The 19,200-nt window shown below is 40.9% G+C and overlaps 1 long non-coding RNA gene across 1 annotated transcript; it reads right to left on the bottom strand.

The window, feature by feature from the left end:
* Positions 1 to 1,787: 1,787 nt before the first annotated feature.
* Positions 1,788 to 17,838, bottom strand: LOC120517649. Its single transcript, XR_005631072.1, has 3 exons — positions 15,856 to 17,838; positions 7,262 to 7,428; positions 1,788 to 1,818 (listed from the first exon to the last, which is right to left on the bottom strand). It is a non-coding gene; the product is annotated as an uncharacterized LOC120517649 (long non-coding RNA).
* Positions 17,839 to 19,200: the final 1,362 nt, after the last annotated feature.

Here is a 19,200-nt window from a genome sequence, read left to right as displayed (position 1 = left end):
CTTACATCAATATCTGGTATGGCTGGCTTTGCTTTAAGTCTCTCACCCTGATTTTCATATCTGGAAACGGCACCTTCTGCCTGTTCACGTCTTTACAGTTACGGGTTATGTGGACGGGCCACACGCTCGGGAGTGTCAGCTGGTCTGCACTGCAAAAAAATGAAATCTAAGCAAGTGAAAAGTATTTACATCGTGACATTAAATCTTGTTCTCCTTATTGTAAGAATTACTGACTTGTATTTAGCACATTTCAAGAAATCTTGTCAAGTAAATGTTTCTTATCCCATTGGCGGTTTTTTGTTTTTTTTGCTAAATAAAAGCGAAACCACTTCCAGTTAAAGTGTTTTTGTTTGGTCCAGCTTTTGCGTATGCGTTTCTTTGCAGTGTGGGGTTTAAGCTTTGAGCCAAGCACTCCAGGACATTCATTATTTGGGGGTTTGAAGCCCCTCCATTGTGGCCTTGGCTGCCAACAAATGAATGTTCACCCAAGTCCGACTCGGCAGGAAGACAGACAATTAATCTCCTGAGTTTAATCCAGGTGATGTATGCAAAAGGCAAAATGAACAAAAATAAAATTAAACGAAGTGACTAAAACCAAGACGACAGGCAAAAAAAAAAAATCCCAAAAAGTCGAAAATCAGGCAAGACACGAAAGTGAATCACAAAGAGACTGCAATAAAAGTTTAGAAGGATTGATCCGCAGATCGGATGAAGTTCATTGCAAACGCTGACCTTGAATCCTGTCTCAAGGTTCACGACCCCAGAGACCACGCCCCCAGAAATATACAGCGCGACCCTAATAATGGCAAACAAAATGGCTTCCAAAATAGGAAAAGGCTATCAAATCCCACCCTGATCATGAGGTCCACGATCTCTTGCAGACTGCAGTTTTTATTTAGAATTTCTCGGTCCGTGGCCCAATTCCGGTTCTCAACTAAATGCTCAGCACTTGAACTCTCCATCTAGTTGCATCCTGCTAAACTGCAGTCAAGATTGTGTGTTTTAAACAATGGCCTTTGGTTTTCTCCATTGCCCCCTTGGACGCTGGCAGCTAATGGCTGCAGTTTTCACCACCGTGTAATTCCTCTTTACTGGTTTCCCAAATTATTGCCCTTCTTTCTGGGATTCACAGTTGTGTCTTCCTGCCTATTATAAGGTTTATTATTATTGTGTTTGGGGAGAATTGCAGTTTCTTAGCAATTTAATCTCAGCCTTCCCTAAACCAATGCTTTTTAATAACGCAGATTAGCTTTGCATTCTAATTTGTCTACACGGTTCTTGTCTTTAAAACCCTTTTACTGCAGACGTCTTAGAGGTGCCATAGCAAAGAAGGAAAATAATAAGGGAACTGAATAATTTCTATTGGTTTAATGTATAAATAAAACAAATTAAGGGGAAGTGCATTTGAGACTGAAGCCGGGATGCTCTTTGTTACACAACAACAACATTTATTTCTAGAGCACATTTTCATACAAATAATGAAGCTCAAAGTGCTTTACATGATGAAGAAAGAGTAAAAAGAGAAGGTAAGAATTAAAATCAGGGAACACTAATTAACATAGAATAAGAGTAAGGTCCGATGGCCAGGGAGGAGAGAAAAAAAAAAACTCCAGACAGCTGGAGAAAAAAAATAAAATCTGCAGGGGTTCCGAGGCCATGGGACCACCCAGCCCCCTCTAGGCATTCTACCTAACATAAATGTCCTCAATCAGTCCTCATGGAAGAACTTGATGATGACGGTCATGGGGACTTCTGACCTTTAATCCATCAGTGCTTTGATCAGGTGGTGGTGGCGGCGCAGGTGGCCACCACAGAAAACTGGGAAAAGAACAGAAAAGAGAGTAGGGGTTACTACGGATTTTGAAGCCATCATGAATAGTAATGATAATTAATTGAATATGCAGAGCATCAGGATTAAATTATAATGAAGATATGAGAAGACCATGTTAAAGTAATGTGTTTTCAGCAGTGTTTTAAAACCTGGTGAATTCCTCTTGGCAGGCTATTCCAGATTTTAGGTGCAGAACAGCAGAAGGCCGCCCGCCTCACCACTTCTTTTAAGTTTAGCTCTTGGAATTCTAAGCAGAAAGAGTTGTGGGGCTCCGGAGAAAACGACCAAGAAATGGAGTTGAAGGAGAGACCTTGACAACCTTTATAAGGGATCTGGAGGAGTTAGTGTGACAGCTTGGCTATTAGCTAAACCAGGGATCTCAAACTCCGGTCCTTGAGGGATGCAGTGGCTGCAGGTTTTCATTCTAACTCGTTTCTTAGTGAGTGACCTATTTTTGCTGCCAATTCACTTCATTTAAATTCATTTTAATTGACTTGCTCTTGAAGACTCAGACCAATTTAAGGAAAAAGAAACAATTAATAGCAGTCAAACAATAATGAAATACAAAATGAGCCAAAACATGACCAGCAAACTTTGACCATCATACAATATCTGAAATCAAAAAGAGTGGAGGTCTCAGGAATGTTGGTCTGCTCAGGTTCCCATTTTAACAGAACTCTTAGAAAAGTGAAAATCAGCAATTTCAGAAATGTCTGCTATTGCACAATGAGAGCAGTGACAAGCCATGGAATTAAAGAACGAGTTTAATTAACAACAAGAATCAGCGCCTGATTAAGCAACTGGTTGGAGTGAAATAGGTTGGAGTTTGAGGCTCTGACTTAGTTGGTCTGCTATTGGCTTCCTCACTTCACATTATATTTCTGTTTTTTCAAAAAAAAAATATAATATATATATATTATAATATATATAATATATAATATTGTGGCAGTAGGGGGTGCTAGTGCTCCCTTGAACCCTCAGGGATGACTCCAAACACCATTTAAAAGTCCAAGACTCTTTATTTTCTTTTCCCACAGAAGTGCACCAAGCACCTTCCTCACTACTCACAAACTAATCAATATTAATCAATAAACACAATATTCTCTCTCCTCCTCGCCCAGACACTTTGCTCCTCTCCCACCCAGCACAGCTTGGTGTCTGGACTGAGGCACCGTCCTTTTATAGCCCCTGACCCGGAGGTGTTCCTGTCCCAACAGTCCACAGTTCCTTATTCCTCCCGGGTCAGGGCAATCAGTCTTTTACTTCACCCCGGGAGCACGCCATTCCTTCCCGTCACGCGACCGTGACGTACTCCCGGGTCATAAGGCACAACAGAGCCCACATGTCTCCGCACAGCGACTCCTGGTGGTCCCCAAGGTATCCAGCAGGGCTGCGAATAAATACTACAAAGTCCATGAGGTCCTGCTGGACCTCGGGGCACTATCCTGCTGTCGGGAAAGCTCCTCCTGGCGGCCTGGGGGTGAGGACCGGCATGGTAAGCTGGCAGTCCTCCACAATATATTATATTATATATATATATAGCGCTAGAGAGAGAGTACTGTGCAAAAGTTTTAGGCAGGTGTGAAAAAAAGCTGTAAACAAAGAATGCTTTCAAAAATGGAAGTGTTAATCATTTATTTTCATCAATCAACAAAATGCAGTGAATGAACAAAAGAGAAATCTAAATCAAATCAAAATTTGGTGTGACCACCCTTTGCCTTCAAAACAGCATCAATTCTTCTAGGTACACTTGCACACAGTTTTTGAAGGACCTCGGCTGGTAGGTTGTTCCAAACATCTTGGAGAACTAACCACAGATCTTCTGTGGATGTAGGCTCCCTCACATCCTTCTGTCTCTTAATGTAATCCCAGACACACTCGATGATGTTGAGATCAGGGCTCTGTGGGGGCCATACCATCACTTCCAGGACTTCTTGTTCTTCTTTACACTGAAGATAGTTCTTAATGACTTTGGCTGTATGTTTGGGGTCGTTGTCCTGCTGCAGAATACATTTGGGGTCAATCATACGCCTCCCTGATGTTATTGCATAATGGATAAGTATCTGCCTGTATTTCTCAGCATTGAGGACACCATTAATCCTAACCAAATCTCCAACTCCATTTGTAGAAATGCAGCCCCAAACGTTCAAGGAACCTCCACCATGTGCTTCACTGTTGCCTGCAGACAATAATGAGTACCGCTCTCCAGCCATTCGACAAACAAACTGCCTTCTGCTACAGCCAAATATTTCAAATTTTGAGTCATCAGTCCAGAGCACCTGCTGCCATTTTTCAGCACCCCATGTCCTATGTTTTCATGCATACTTGAGTCGCTTGGCCTTGTTTCCACGTTGGAGGTGCGGCTTTTTGGCTGCAACTCTTCCATGAAGATCACTTCTGGCCAGACTTCTCCGGACAGTAGATGGGTGTACCTGGGTCCCACTGCTTTCTGCCAGTTCTGAGCTGATGGCACTGCAGGACCTCTTCCGATTTCAAAGGGTAATAAGCTTGATGTGTTTTTCATCTGCTTCACTAAGTTTCTTTGGCTGACCACTGCGTCAACGATCCTCAACGTTGCCCGTTTCTTTGTGCTTCTTCAAAAGAGCTTGAACAGCACATCTTGAAACCCCAGTCTGCTTTGAAATCTTTATCTGGGAGAGACCTTGCTGATGCAGTGTAACTACCTTGTGTCTTGTTGTTGTGCTCAATCTTGCCATGACATGAAACTGTCTTCCACAGCCTCACCTTGGTAGCAGTTTGGCTGATCCTCACCCAGTTTTAAGCCTCCTACAGAGCTGGTTCTGTTTCAGTTAATGGCTGTGTTTCAACCTACGTGTGACTTTGATGATCATTAGCACCTGTTTGGTATCACTGGTTGATCGCACGCCTGACTAGAATCCTACAGAATCCCTGACTTTGTGCGAGTGTACCTGTAAGAATGGATGCTGGCTTGAAGGCAAAAGGTAGGAACACCAAATATTGATTTGATTTTGATTTTTCTTTTGTTCGCTCACTTTGCATTTTGTAAATTGATAACCATAAACAATCATTATTTATATTTCTGAAAGCATTCTTTGTTTACAGCACTTTTTCACACCTGCACATTGGTCACGGCCCTCCTGAGGCTGGAGTGGACAGGCCTCATTTTAGTGTTTTCCATCTTTTATTTAATTAACTTAATAGACACATAAATCCTTTTTGTTTTTTATTTTCCAAATTCTTCGGCACTGGGTCGTGATATTTTACAGTCACATGAAAAAGTTTGGGAACCCCTCTCAGCCTGTGTAATAATTGACTCTCCTTTCAACAACAAAGATAACAGTGGTATGTCTTCATTTCCTAGGATCATCGCAGTCCTGGGGTGTTTTCTGAACAAAGATTTTTAGTGATGCAGTATTTAGTTGTATGAAATTAAATCAAATGTGAAAAACTGGCTGTGCAAAAATGTGGGTCCCCTTGTCGTTGTGCTGATTTGAATGCCTGTCACTGCTCAATTACTTGGTTGGATAAGCTCGTTAAGCCTTGAACTTCATAGACTGGTGTGTCCAATCATGAGTGGTAAAAGGTATTTAAGAAGGTCAATTGCAAGTTGTGCTTCCCTTTGACTCTCCTCTGAAGAGTGACAGACAGCATGGGATCCTCAAAGCAACTCTCAAAAGATCTGAAAACAAAGATTATTCGGTCTCATGGTTTAGGAGAAGGCTACACAACACTATCTCAGAGGTTTAAACTGAAAGTTTCAACTGTAAGGAATGGATTCAGGAAATGGAAGGCCACAGGCACAGTTGCTGTTAAACCCAGCAGGTCTGGTAGGCCAAGAAAAATACAGGAGCAGCATATGCGCAGGATTGTGAGAATAGTTACTGACAACCCACAGATCACCTCCAAAGATCTGCAAGAACATCTCGCTGCAGATGGTGTATCTGTACATCGTTCTACAATTCAGCGCAATTTGCACAAAGAACATCTGTATGGCAGGGTGATGAGAAAGAAGCTCTTTCTGCACTCACGCCACAAACAGAGTCGCTTGTTGTATGCCAATGCTCATTTAGACAAGCCAGATTCATTTTGGAACAAAGTGCTTTGGACTGATGAGACAAAAATGGACTTATTTGGTCATAACAAAAATCATTTTGCATGGCGGAAGAAGAACACCGCATTCCAAGAAAAACACCTGCTACCTCCTGTCAAATCTGGTGGAGGTTCCATCATGCTGTGGGGCTGTGTGGCTCATTCAGGGACTGGGGCCCTTGTTAAAGTCGAGGGTCGGATGAATTCAACCCAACATCAATAAATTCTTCAGGATAATATTCAAGCATCAGTCACAAAGTTGAAGGGGTTGGATATTCCAACAAGACAATGACCCAAAACACTGTTCAAAATCTACAAAGGCATTCATGCAGAGGGAGAAGTACAATGTTCTGGAATAGCCGTCACAGTCCCCTGACTTGAAGATCATCAAAAATCTATGGGATGATTTGAAGCAGGCTGTCCATGCTCGGCAGCCATCAAATTGAACTGAACTGGAGAGATTTTGTATGGAAGAACAGTCAGAAATACCTCCATCCAGAATCCAGACACTCATCAAAGACTATAGCAGGCGTCGAGAGGCTGTTAGATTTGAAAAGGAGGCTCAACTAGTATTGATGTCATATCTCTGTTGGGGTGCCCAAATTTATGCACCTGTTTAATTTTGTTATGATGCATATTGCATATTTTCTGTTAATCCAATAAACTTATTGTCACTGCCCAAATACTACAGTCTCCATAAGGCATGTCAGCTATTAAAAGGAAGTCGAACTTTGAAAGCTCGGCCAAAGAGAAACAAAAATCCAAAGAATTAAGAGGGGCTCCCAAACTTTTTCATATGACTGTATAAGTGACCCATTCCAGGTTCCCTCCAGCATTTAGTAGCTGATTTTGTGCACCATTGAGGGGAAAATTGAATTTCTAATATCTCTCTTTTTTGTCATTTGCTCAATTTCTGTCAACTTAGCTCTCTGCTGTCCTGAGAGTTTTGAAATTCTGCATTGGTTACATTGACAGCAGCCCTGCTTTAAGTTCAAAGGCTTCAAATAAAAGTTTGAGAACGCGCCCATCCTGCTCACTAAACCACAACAATCGAGCGCTGCAAAGGCGAGAGCGCGTGGGGTGAGGGGGACATTCAGACGAGCTTTCTCTCATTTAACAGCTACCGTCTAATTCTAAGAACCGGATACTTTCAAAATGTCCATCCGCTTCTAAAATATTAAGTGCCATCACCTTTGGCCTCATTAGGCCTGGTCTGGTGTTGTGATGCCCCACAATCATTTATTAAGATTTTTAAACTGGATAACAGCATTGAGAGGTGGGTAAACTGTTGGGGTCCTGACGCTAAATCCAATAGACACGGCATTCACAAATACTAAACAAGACACCATCTTTACTTACCGTGAAAGTGAGCAGGAAGGTTTAGCTTTTTTCCTTTCTTGAAGTCTTCATGCGAGTTCAGTTCACGGCTTGTCCGATGTCCGTCTGCGCTCTTTGTGCCTGGCGTGATGATGGCTTCAGGTCTTAAATTGGTTCACATACTTGAAGAAATCCCAGGCGGTGAGATGCTGTTATGGGTTTGGAAAAAAAAAAGAAATAAAAAGGAAAAAAGAAAAAAAAAAGGTGTCTCATCCATGCCTGGGCTGACCTGTTCAAGTGGTGGGATAAAAATGGTCTCTCCACACAAATATTACAACATTTTAGTTGGCAGAGTTTCAAATTTAAGGACACACATTTGGAATGAGTTTTTGTAGAAAATAAATGTATTGATGGTCGATGCACTGAAAATAAAACGCAGGTCACGGTAGTCTATTATAAAAAAAAAACAAAAATCTTGGAAGAAGACGAGAAGTGATTGTCTCGGAGAGACACTTTCATGTCTTGCGAGACAAGTCTTCGTGCCAAGCGATGTAACCATGCCCGGGGCCGGAAGTCCCGTGAGACAAGAGCTTATGCAAAGAGATTTGGAAAAGTCCTGTGTGGTTACGTCAGACACGTTTCTTGTAGAGAGAAAGAAACGATATTAACTCGCGGCCAGTTATACGTTTCGTTGTCACGATGTAATTCCAAACACGGAATCAAAATTCAATGTGATACTGATTTAAAAGGTAAAAATGAAAAGAGATCGAATATACAGTATGGACATAGGTGATGACGACAGAAGTGCGCCACGCGAAATGCAGATCACGTGGCACGGCAGCAGTAGCAAACCAGCAGCTGATCGAGCAAAGAGGAGGTAAAAAAAAAAAAAACGATGTGTTTCCCATTGTATCACCGTTTAAGAGGGGGTGTCGAGGAGCGACCTCGTCTCCTTGGGGTGCGTTCAGCCCCCCTCTTCACAACGCGAGTGGCAGAGATGTGAAGTGGTTGGCGTGTAGCGCAGGCGGGGGATGTAAGCGAGTGAAGCAAGCAGGGGGCAAAGCCCCCTAGTCTTTAAAAAGGTAAAGTGCTCGGAAAAAGTCTGTCCGAAGTATAAGTGACCTTAACTAGGGTGACAGCAAATTAGAAACCTCCACGTCCTGCAGAATTTTGACAGTGGTGGGTTTATTGGTCTGTTCTAAATGATATAGCGCCTTCCTGACTGACGCAGAGCGGAGAGAGCGACAGGGGACAGGATTTGACAAAGATCTGCTCTTACGGCTGACTCGAGACTGGAACAAATCGAATGGTTAGGGAAACGACAAGACCCCAGAGTACAGTGGGAAAAGGATCTCTGACTCAACATTTCAGAAATGGAGTGGAAGGTCAGCAGGTCCTGTTTTTGCTGGTAATTAACTTCTTTTGAATTCATTTTAGTTGACCTTTCTAAAGATTTGCTCCCCTGAATTTCTTCCTCATTCCTCCGAATTGCTTCATTTCTTTCCGTAAATGGCATCCAAACAGAAATGAAGTGTGAAGTGAGGGAGCCAACAGAAGACCAACTAAGTCAGGGCCTCAAACTCCAACCAATTTCACTCCAACCAGTTGCTTAATGAGGTGCTGATTCTCGTTAATTAAACTCACTCTTTAATTCTTGGCCTGTTGCTGCTCTCATGGTGCAACAGCAGACATTTCTGAAATGTTTGATTTCCTCTTTTCTAAGAGCACCGTTCAAATGTTTTGTGGACCTGAGCAGATCAGCATTCCTGAGACCTTCATCTTTCCTTATTTTCAGATATTCTATAATGGACATAGTTTGCTGGTCATGGTTTTTTTTTTTGTTTCATTTTGTATCTTATTATTGTTTGGTGGCTAATTAAGGAAAAAGAAACAATTAAAGGGGTCAAAGTCTCCAAGAGCAAGTCAAATAAAATGAATTCAAAAGAAGTTAATTAGCAGCAAAACCAGGTCACTAAGAAAAGGGTTAGGATGAAACCCGGCAGCCACTGCACTCCTCAAGGACTGGAGTTTGAGACCACTGGTTTAAGTTACCCCCTCAGGTCATACAATGAGGCAGAGGTAGAAAATGAAATGGCAGTCTTGGGGCTTTAGCCTCTGCTAAACAACTTAGATGAGCCCATCAATCAATATTCACCGGACTTTGGCAAAAGATCATCAGGTCAGGTTTTGAACGTCTCTAAAGTATGACCACCTGCCACACACACCGTATCCTGGGCTTCTTACAGGATGGAAAAACTCACCTTAACACAGTGGTGTCCATCTTCGATCCTGGAAGGCCGCACTGGCTGCGGGTTTTCATTTGAACCCTTTTCTTAATTAGCGACGGGGTTTTGATGCTTTTGATGAACTCTTTCTTTATTTTCTTTTCTACCTCAGTCTTTAACTCTTTCAAGGCTGATGTCGACTTCTGTCAAAAGGAGGAGTTGACGATGGTAATCGACTGTAACGGGTGAAAAAACCAACCGTTATGATTTAGTTGGACTCTCGTTGCTAGAAGGAAAGTTAGCTTCATTGGTTTGACGGAGATTTCCTGCACTCGTGTGAGTAGTAAGGCGCAAACAAGAGCAAAAATGGCACTGACATAATGGCGAGAGATCAAAGCGAATGCGTAAAGCAAAACACTCCGTGGACGAAGCTTTGCCTATTGTCTCTGAACTGGACTATGACTTGTCGGACTCCAATTCTGATACAAGTGATCGAAAACAAATATGAGGTTCCAGCTTCAGCTGACTGGTCCTCAGCTAATCGTGGTGGTGCTAAAAAGGTTCATGGAGCTGACACGCCTACGGCAATGTTCACCACGAGGACTGCCGCTTAACAATGGGAAGAGGTAGAAACCAGATTGCAATGCACTGCGATCGTGACCCTTACTGCTCCTGCCCCAGCCACGCGAAGACAGCCTGGCAGCAAGCCTGCTGCACATTCTTGGCAAACCGGCAGCCGCAGCAACAGATGTTAATTTCTGTGTGAAACCATTGCTTTTCAGAAACTCCGAGTTAATTTAATTGATTTGCTATCTATGACTAAGACCCCCTGGTTATTATTTGCTCCCTTAATTAGCAACCAAACAAAAATGAGACACAAAAGGAGCCAACACGTGACCAGCTGACTTGTGTCCATCATACAATATCTGAAAATAAAGAACGGTGAAGGTCTCGGTCATGTTGATCTGCTCAGGTCACCAAAACACTTGGACGGTGTCTACTGCTGTGGCAGAATGAGAACACCAACAAGCCATGGAATTATATAGCGAGTTAAATTAACCACACGAATCACCTACTAGTTATGAAAATGGTTAAAGTGGAATTGGTTGGAGTTTGAAGCCCTCCCAACCTAGCAGGTCATCTGTTGACTCACACCACATCTCATTTTTATTTGGCTGCCATTTAAGAAAAAAAAGAAGCAATTCAGAGGATTGTTAAATAACAAAGGCAACTAAAACAAATGGGAACAATGTCAATTAACAGCAGAAATGGGTTACTGATTAAGAAAATCGCAGGAAGGAAATCCGATAGCCACTGCGGCCCTCCAGGATCAGAGTTGGACACCCCTGCCTTAGCATGTGCAAAGTTTACCGTTAAACCGGCTTTCATCAGAGCCGCCATGTCCTTGTTGAATGACTCGTTTTACAGAAACCGCTGGATTCCACTGTAACCATTTCCTAAATTCTAAATACTTCCTCCTAACATCTGTTTCTGTACAAAGTGAGCAGGGCAGGCAAGTTTTGTAAGATTACGGAAACACAGAAGATGGTTCAGGGTTTCAGGGTCATAACAGGGAAGGCAATAATTCAGAGAACCACGCGTAGGATTTATAGTCAAAATTGGGATAAAGAAACAGTGTGGAAATGTCAAAAGCCCCAAAAGGCACATAAAAGCCAGAGCAAAATCCGAAAACAAGGACGGTGTAACCAGACTTTAAGATTGGATTCACACACAATTTTAGTGTTCATCCTTTAGACAACCAGGAAGTGCATAACACTGACCTTTTGTCATACGATACACTCTCCTCGTCTTCCTGTCCAGTAAGAGCATAGGAACTGATAAAATGGCAGTGCCCATAAGAAAAACAATACAACATTGCAGAACAATGCATTTCCTTTTTACCAATGGTTAAAACACATGGCAACAAAGAGAAAAAGTACAACCAACAGGTTCATTGACTTCAAAATATGCAGTGCTTAAATTATTCAGGCACCAAGGAACATTCAGAGAAAATTAAAATCGTGAGCTACATCATGACAGACTCATGTCCTTCAATCTCTTCTCATAACTGAAGTCCTGGAGTGCTTCAATCCATCTAATTGTTCTTCTCTCAGCTTTCTCTAGTTTTGTGTTTCCTTTTAAGAAATTCACAAAACACAATCAGGCCTACCCTGTGTATGCAAATCTAACAATTTTATTTTGTCCTATGTGTAATACTAAGCAGTAGGGTGGCACCGTGTTTGGGTGGCACGATCATCTCATGAAAGTACCTGCCATCTGGTACAAAGCTAAACAGGACAGCAACATCTGCACAGAATGCAAAGTGCACGATGCACTCAAGCCTTCGTCATCAAGGACAGTGGTCCCCAAACTCAGCCCTGAGAGTCCCGCGTCTGCAACTAACTTTACTTTTAATTAAATATGGCAGGTATGGGGGAAAAAAAAAAGAGCCGAGCATTTCACTTTAAGCAAAAGAAGATTATTAGAATTGAAGTGTTTAAAATTATGAAGGGAATTAGTCCAGTGGATCGAGACTGGAATTTTAAAATGAGTTCATCAAGAACACGGGGATACAGTTGGAAACTTGTTAAGGGGAAAGCTCACACAAACATTAGGAAGTTATTCTTCACACAGAGAGCCATAGGCACCTGGAATAAGTGACCAAGTACTGTGGTGGACAGCAGGACTTCAGGGACTTTCAAAACTCGACTTGATGCTATTTTAGAAGAGTTAAGGGGCTAGGACTGGCAAGCATTGTGGGGAAGATTGTCCTAATGTTCTAATCTTCGGTCTTAAATAATCAAGCGGTTATTTCCCAGTTTCTGTGTTTTGGTGTCAATACAGAAACTACAGAACATTCCTATTAGAATGTACCAGGCATATCTCTATGCCACATAGAAGTAATTTAATGTTTCTTTTCATCTTCATTTTTATCATTGTTATGATGTTTGTTTAAGCTGTTCTTTACTAATAACCTCGCTAATGGGCCATAACCTTTCAGCATTTAGTGTTGTTACCCTTCGCTGGCCATTAATTGACGTTATTAGAATAAAATTAAATCCAATGTCGCATTACATGACTCCTAGTCAGATACATCAGACTTACCAACCACAATTGTTGATTTTGTCGCTGGACCATTTCAACTGAAAAGATTCAAAATCACTGGCTATGTCACATTTGCCAACTAAGTGCCATCTTTCCAGTGCAGTTGTGCACAACCAATAACTCTATGTAGGGCAAGTTCAGCACGTCTCAGCCCTTTTTTCTCTTTTTCCATTCTGTTGTGGTGCATAAAACACCAGACATCAGATAGATGAGCTTCTCTTCTGTTTAGGAGGTCCAAAACGTCCGTGTTCTTTATTCCTCATTGTCACATCACATGCCTTGGCCTTCTGGATGAGCATTCATTTGTTGTCAGCACTCATGCACCCCAGAGCCACCCTTCGACTGAAGACAAAAATCAAACCGGCTTGAATTTATTGGTGCGAGTCACAGACTAGTTGGGGAGAGTCGCTGGGCATGTCACATCAGGTGACTCACTGTGAAGGCTACGACTGAAAATCGCTTTAAAGATCATCTGATACGACTTAGCCTTAAAGGTCTGCCTGCTACTCTAAGAGATGCTCCTTTGGTCTCAGCTTTCAAATCCCAGCTGAAGACTCACTACTTCAGTTTAGCACACCCTGACTAGAGCTGCTCATTAACTGTACAGACTGCATCTCAGATGTTAGACTTTAGCACTAAAACATAAGTAATATGATAGTTCTAATTTGTTACTAAACCTCACCTATTGTGTTTCTCTTCTCGGTACTCAAATGTGGCACTTGGTGCCACTGCTCACCTGCCAAGTTGTTTTGCCTGCCTCTGATGGAGGATCACAGGAATCATTAGGTAGTGGGGTCCTTTCATCGAATTGGCTGTCTCAGCTGTGGAATGGCCAATAGGGAGAGGCAGCTTGATGACCGAATTCTCCAGGACTCTAAACAAATCCAAATCCTATTATGTACTGTTGAATTCGGCTCTTTACTTGTAACATTTTTATTTTACTGTTTTATGATACTGTATTAAGGATTACTTGTGTTCTGTTCTGTGTATTCTATTGTATTGACCCCCTTCTCTTTCACACCCACCGACCTGGAAAGGGGTCACTCTTTGAATTGCCTTTCCCAAGGTTTCTTCCATTTTTTTTTCCCTACAAGGGTTTTTTTTGGGGAGTTTTTCCTTGTCTTCTTAGAGTCAAGGCTGGGGGGCTGTCAATAAACAGGGCCTGTTAAAGCCCATTGCGGCACGTCTTGTGTGATTTTGGGCTATACACAAATAAATTGTAATGTGATGTATTGTATTGTAAGGGAGCAGACAAGGCGAATCAGTAGGAAAATGACAAAAGAGAGTTGTGCCCAATGGCCAAAATACAAATATTTGTACATTTCTTCTACGTGTAAATCTCACATTACTTTGCTCTTCTCAATGCACAATTTGAAAGAAAACTCAAAAATGCCCAGCTAATTAAACAATGAAAACAGTTAGAAGTCAAATGTCTCACTGATTGTGAAACTGACGGAAACAAAAACCTGCAACTACAGGGGGTCCCTAGGATCGAACCAGGGAACCACAGCTCCAGATTGCTGTTAAAACTATCAGAAACTATTAACTGTATCAGTGTCTTTGAACAAATGAACATAGCCACAGGCAGCTCTTTCTTTTAAAGTTTCATGAAGAGGGGTCATTAATGGATCTTTTGATTCTTATGCTACAAAATGTTAGTTTGTTGTTTGAACAGAACTCCAGAGAGACAAGTGATATCTTTAGTTTATCTTGTGACTTGCTGATGAGCAATTATAGCTTTGGTGACCATCCAGCTGAGGCTTTACATTGCAGCTTTATAGAACCGAAATTGTTTCACAAAACTATAATTATTAAACCTACATTTTATGTTATAATTGTGTAACATCTACAAATGCATGCTGTGTTTGTCATGGCACATGTTGCTTTTGTAAGCCCACACTATTTATTATTTGTTAATTTCTAACATTTAAACTGTAGGTTTCATTGGTGCACAGCCGTGTGTGTATGATGTGGGGAACATGAGGAGCGAGGAGAATCAAGTGCTGAAAATGTCCTAATTAAAGCTAATTAATTATCCCAAGGAGGCAGTGTGCATTAGCACCCCGATCCATGAAGTGTGCAGGCACTGACAGATCACACTTCATTTCATTAGCGGGCCTCACACATGCCAAATTCACAAAAGTAAAGAGGGGAGAGCACAGTGTGTAGCCCATCTCAAGTCTTCAGAAGGCTCCAAATCTGCCATTTGTAACGAACGCTGCTTTGTTCAAGCCTTGTGGTGTGCACACACCCATTTTCTAATTAGCCCTTTCAGGACTCACCAGTCGGCCTCCGTCCTAAGGGAGGCCCAAAAACAGAAGCAGGTTCACACCATTGTAACACCAGCAGTGCTCACCAGAGCCCGACATGAATAAATAAATCTCTGTCTCTAGGATTGCTTAGCCTATTTTTTTTTTCCTTCTTTTTTAGTTAAAGTCAGTTAACGAGTCAATACCGGATCTTGAAAAAAATAAGATGATCAATTCAGGCTAAGAGTAGCACTGAGCAGTTTTGCCTGACAAAATGAAACAGATGATACAGAATGTAGAGCAAAACAAATGTTACATTACATTGAAATGCCCTTAATAGGTATTTATGTGCACAAGAAGAGGAAGCTAAATACAAATTACATCTGCTGTTTTTGCATGAGATAAGCTAACAAAGGGAAATGTGACAAAAGCGCACAGCAGAACAGTGGGTTTGAATACGGAAGTGAGCAGTGAGGGCCGAGGTGAGAACAAATATGGGCTTGTGACTTCTGTGTGCCTTTGTATATCATACCAATAAAGAGAAAATTAGAAATAAAACAAACTGCACAATGTTACCGACTCCCTTCAGTGTTTTATGATTGGGAGGCGGCACAGTGATTAGCGTAGTTTCAGCACAGCTCCGGAGACTCGGTTTGGATTCCTGCTCCAGTCAATCTGTATGTGGAGTCTTCTCTGGTTTCCTCCAACAACTCACAGTGGACTCTCAGGAATGAGCGTGTGTGAGTGTGTATGTGACTGCCTGATGTCGTTGGGATGGGTTGCATCTGCTTACAGCCTTTAAATAACAATAAAATAAAAAAATGTGGCTTCAGAAATTAAGCAAATGTTATTTTGGAATGAGATGCCACCTGTGGTGTTGGTGGGAAAAACTATTAACGGAAGCAAAGACTTTAGGGTTTACCAATGTGGTCAATAAATCTGAAATAAAGGTAAAGAGGCCTCTGAGGCTTTTTTTTTTTTGTTCTTGAAAACAATGTGCAAAAATCTGCATGAACATTCTTAAATAAATACTTTTATGAATACCAGCAAGCCTTACCACACACAGTTTACAGCTGGAACTGTCCAAGGCGCCAAGCACAGTTTTTGACAAAGACTTCCACAGGTATACATGACTTTGGCTTTCTAACTGAAATATACAAAGAATTCTTACAATTATGGTTGTTTATTTAAAGTGTGCAGACCTTTTTAAAAAAAAAAAAAAAAAAAAAGTAAAAATGATCACAAATGTAATTGTAGGCATTAAACCACAAGTTTATTAACGATACAGTACAATACAGTAAGAAAATAAAGGCGTCCTCGTGCATGTGTGTCATCTCAGTGCAAGTCCTGTTTTCACAATATGTACAGAAAATGTACAGTTTCAACAGGTAACATTGTATTCCAATAACATTGCAGTGCTATTACAAAATATTTTTTTTGCAAACTATTACTAAAATCTTCAAGTGTTTTAATATTTTAAGTCAGTTTGCCAATTTAATTTAGCATAGCAGCTACATTTATCTTAAACATAATCAAAACCTACTGAAACAAAACCTCTTGTCAGTAACAAGTTTGAAATCCGTACTCTTTATAAAATGTTGAGCCTACTTTAAGTAATAAAAAGGAGAAGGATTAAAGAAAGCCTGAGTGACTAGTCATACCTTACTAGGAAATCTACCATGGCCATTATCTAGAAGGAAGCTCACCTCTCTTAGTTTTCAAGGATACAATTATGTCATTCTAAATACCTGTAAGTTTTATTTTGATTTCCATAGACAAATACTTAAGAAGCGTATTATGCACACGTTGCCTTTCTTACTGATGTGTATACCCTACACAAAATATTAAAAGGAAGATCCATCTTTATGCCCTTTAATTACACAACCCTGTCAGCAATGAGCTAGAGCTCTGCCCCTGCTGGTCCTACGCGTCAGGGATTGGCTGGAGCAGAGACAAATCGTAGTGCTCCGCTATGCAACACATATTATAAGACAATCACATGCTAGAACAGACAGAAATAAAATGAGAGGTTTTCAGATGATGGCGCATTGCATGAGCTTTCTATACATTTGATCTCCCCTTTTTATTTCCCTGCCTCCCCATCACATGACTCACAGATGGGCGGGGCCAAGTACAAAAGAAAAAAAAAAACAAAGGATAAGCAACTAGACCCATGCTTTTATTGAAAGTGTCACTTTGTAGGTCTTTATGGCAGCCAGAAGGTGTTTAATGCAACCTGTAGGTTAAAAATCCTACAAATCTGACAAGAGCACCTTCCACCAGTACTTTTCTTGGCTCTTGTCTTCTATGACCTCCACACACATTGTGGAATCTCATGAGGTTCTAATATGCATGTGGTTGTTGGCACAAACCTTGAACATCAAGTCTGCAACAGGAATAATGTGGTGTGTTTAAAACACACCTCTACTGATGCCTCAGTGCTTTTAAACTGAGCACTGGCATCAAAATAAATGAATATTCACACATGCGTTTTTGTTCATTTACCATGACTGGAGATTTTTTTTTACAACTATGAGCCTAAAACCTAATTGTACTTATGACAGACATACCTAAATGACCAAGGAGATGATGAATTCAGATAATTTAAGGATATGGCAGCCTAGTGCCACCTACTAAGTTGTATCGGTTTCTTAGATGAGGTTCAAGCTAAATTCAAGATAACATACATTTTAACAGTGAAAATCCGTATCATCATTTATTCACTCATTCATTTTCTACACTTGCCTTTTGCTGATCAGGACTGTGGAGACTCAGTGATTATCCTGGCAACAGTGGATACATGAAGGAACCAGATCTGAATGGGAGACAGTATTACAGACGGACAATCTTATATTATGTGAGTCTGTTCTCAAACATGTGGAGTTGTGTCATGGTTGGCATGGCTGCCTCACAGCTTCAATGTCTTGGATTTCAGTGCCACCTTAATAATTCTTTGCATTTATATGGCACTTTTCTCACTACTTAAAGCGCTCAGCAATTGCATGTTAAGGGCTTTGCTCAAGGGCCCAACAGAGCAGAGTCCCTTTTTGGCATTTATGGGATTCAAACTGGCAACCTTTCGATTGGCAGTGCAGATCCCTAGCCTCAGAGCCGCCACTTGTTTACGGTATCTGGTTTTACTCCTGGGGACTTTGACTTGTTGTGGTGAGAGTGTGCCCTCTGATGAACTGGCACAATGCTCAGGGACATGACTTACACCCAGTGCTGCCAGGATAGGTTCTTCTTTCCTGCAACACTGTGATGGATTAAACAGATTGAAAAATGGCTGAACTGACTAATTGAATCATGTTGTGTTTTTTTTGTTATGAAAGTGAATTAAGTGACAGCCTCATAGAGGCAACAAATACAGGAAAAAAAGAAAATTGGTAAAAACTTTACTCCAAGAGGGTTAGTCTTGAAAGTGCATTCAGATATCAATATCTAGAAATGAAGGACTATTTTACCATTGCTGTCATTCTGCTGTTTTCTGTTCAATCACAGATAAAATATTAATGTAACACTTATTATTGAAAGAAAATGTTGACAGGAGTTCGGTTCATTACAAACAACCAGTTGATTAGAAACAGGCAAAAGAGACCATTTAATGAAGCAGCAGATAAATCTGTGTGTACTGAATAGCAGCTGTAATTTATTAAATTTAAACAGTGGTCTTCTGCTGCCACCTCCTCCTCCATTATTTCAGTTTGAAAACACACCAGTGCTGTCCACCTCATTTAAAACACAATTAATGCAGAAAAAAAGGAGAATTACTGATTCTGTCAAATCCCCTCTTATCATCCATAATAATTTTAGTACAAATAATATATAAAAATTTTATAGCTAGCATTTGTGTTTTCAAGGAAATTCAAATAATAATAATACCCAAGTCTTCCATTTGAGCTCATTTTTTAGATTTTAACATACTGTACTTGTTATCCATCCATCCATTTTCTAACCCGCTGAATCCGAATACAGGGTCACGGGGGTCTGCTGGAGCCAATCCCAGCCAACACAGGGCACAAGGCAGGAACCAATCCTGGGCAGGGTGCCAACCCACCGCAGGACTACTTGTTATATGCCTACACTGTAAAATAAACTGTTTCTCTGTGGTGCAGTTTTAATTGTTCTGTATGATGACAAAATTTAATATAAGGGGAAAAAAAGACCAAGAAATGTTAATTCCACATAGAAAAGAAAAGAAAATGTAATGCTAGAAACACAATTTGGCTGTTGAGCCTTCATCAGGTGTTAAAAAGCAAAAATGTTGCTTGTTTTATTTTATCGTGGTATTAATTTAACTTTTGCTTAGCTACCTCTCCTTGTCAGATGTGCTTAGATACTCCACTAAGAAATAAAAAGTAACAACAGCTTTGTTTACTTACAAAAATTCAGCATTGTTTTG

This window comes from Polypterus senegalus, chromosome 17, assembly GCF_016835505.1.
Source record: "Polypterus senegalus isolate Bchr_013 chromosome 17, ASM1683550v1, whole genome shotgun sequence".
Classification (NCBI taxonomy): domain Eukaryota; kingdom Metazoa; phylum Chordata; class Cladistia; order Polypteriformes; family Polypteridae; genus Polypterus; species Polypterus senegalus.
Note: the sequence above shows the minus strand (reverse complement) of the source record. Positions and strands in the feature narration are given on the sequence as shown.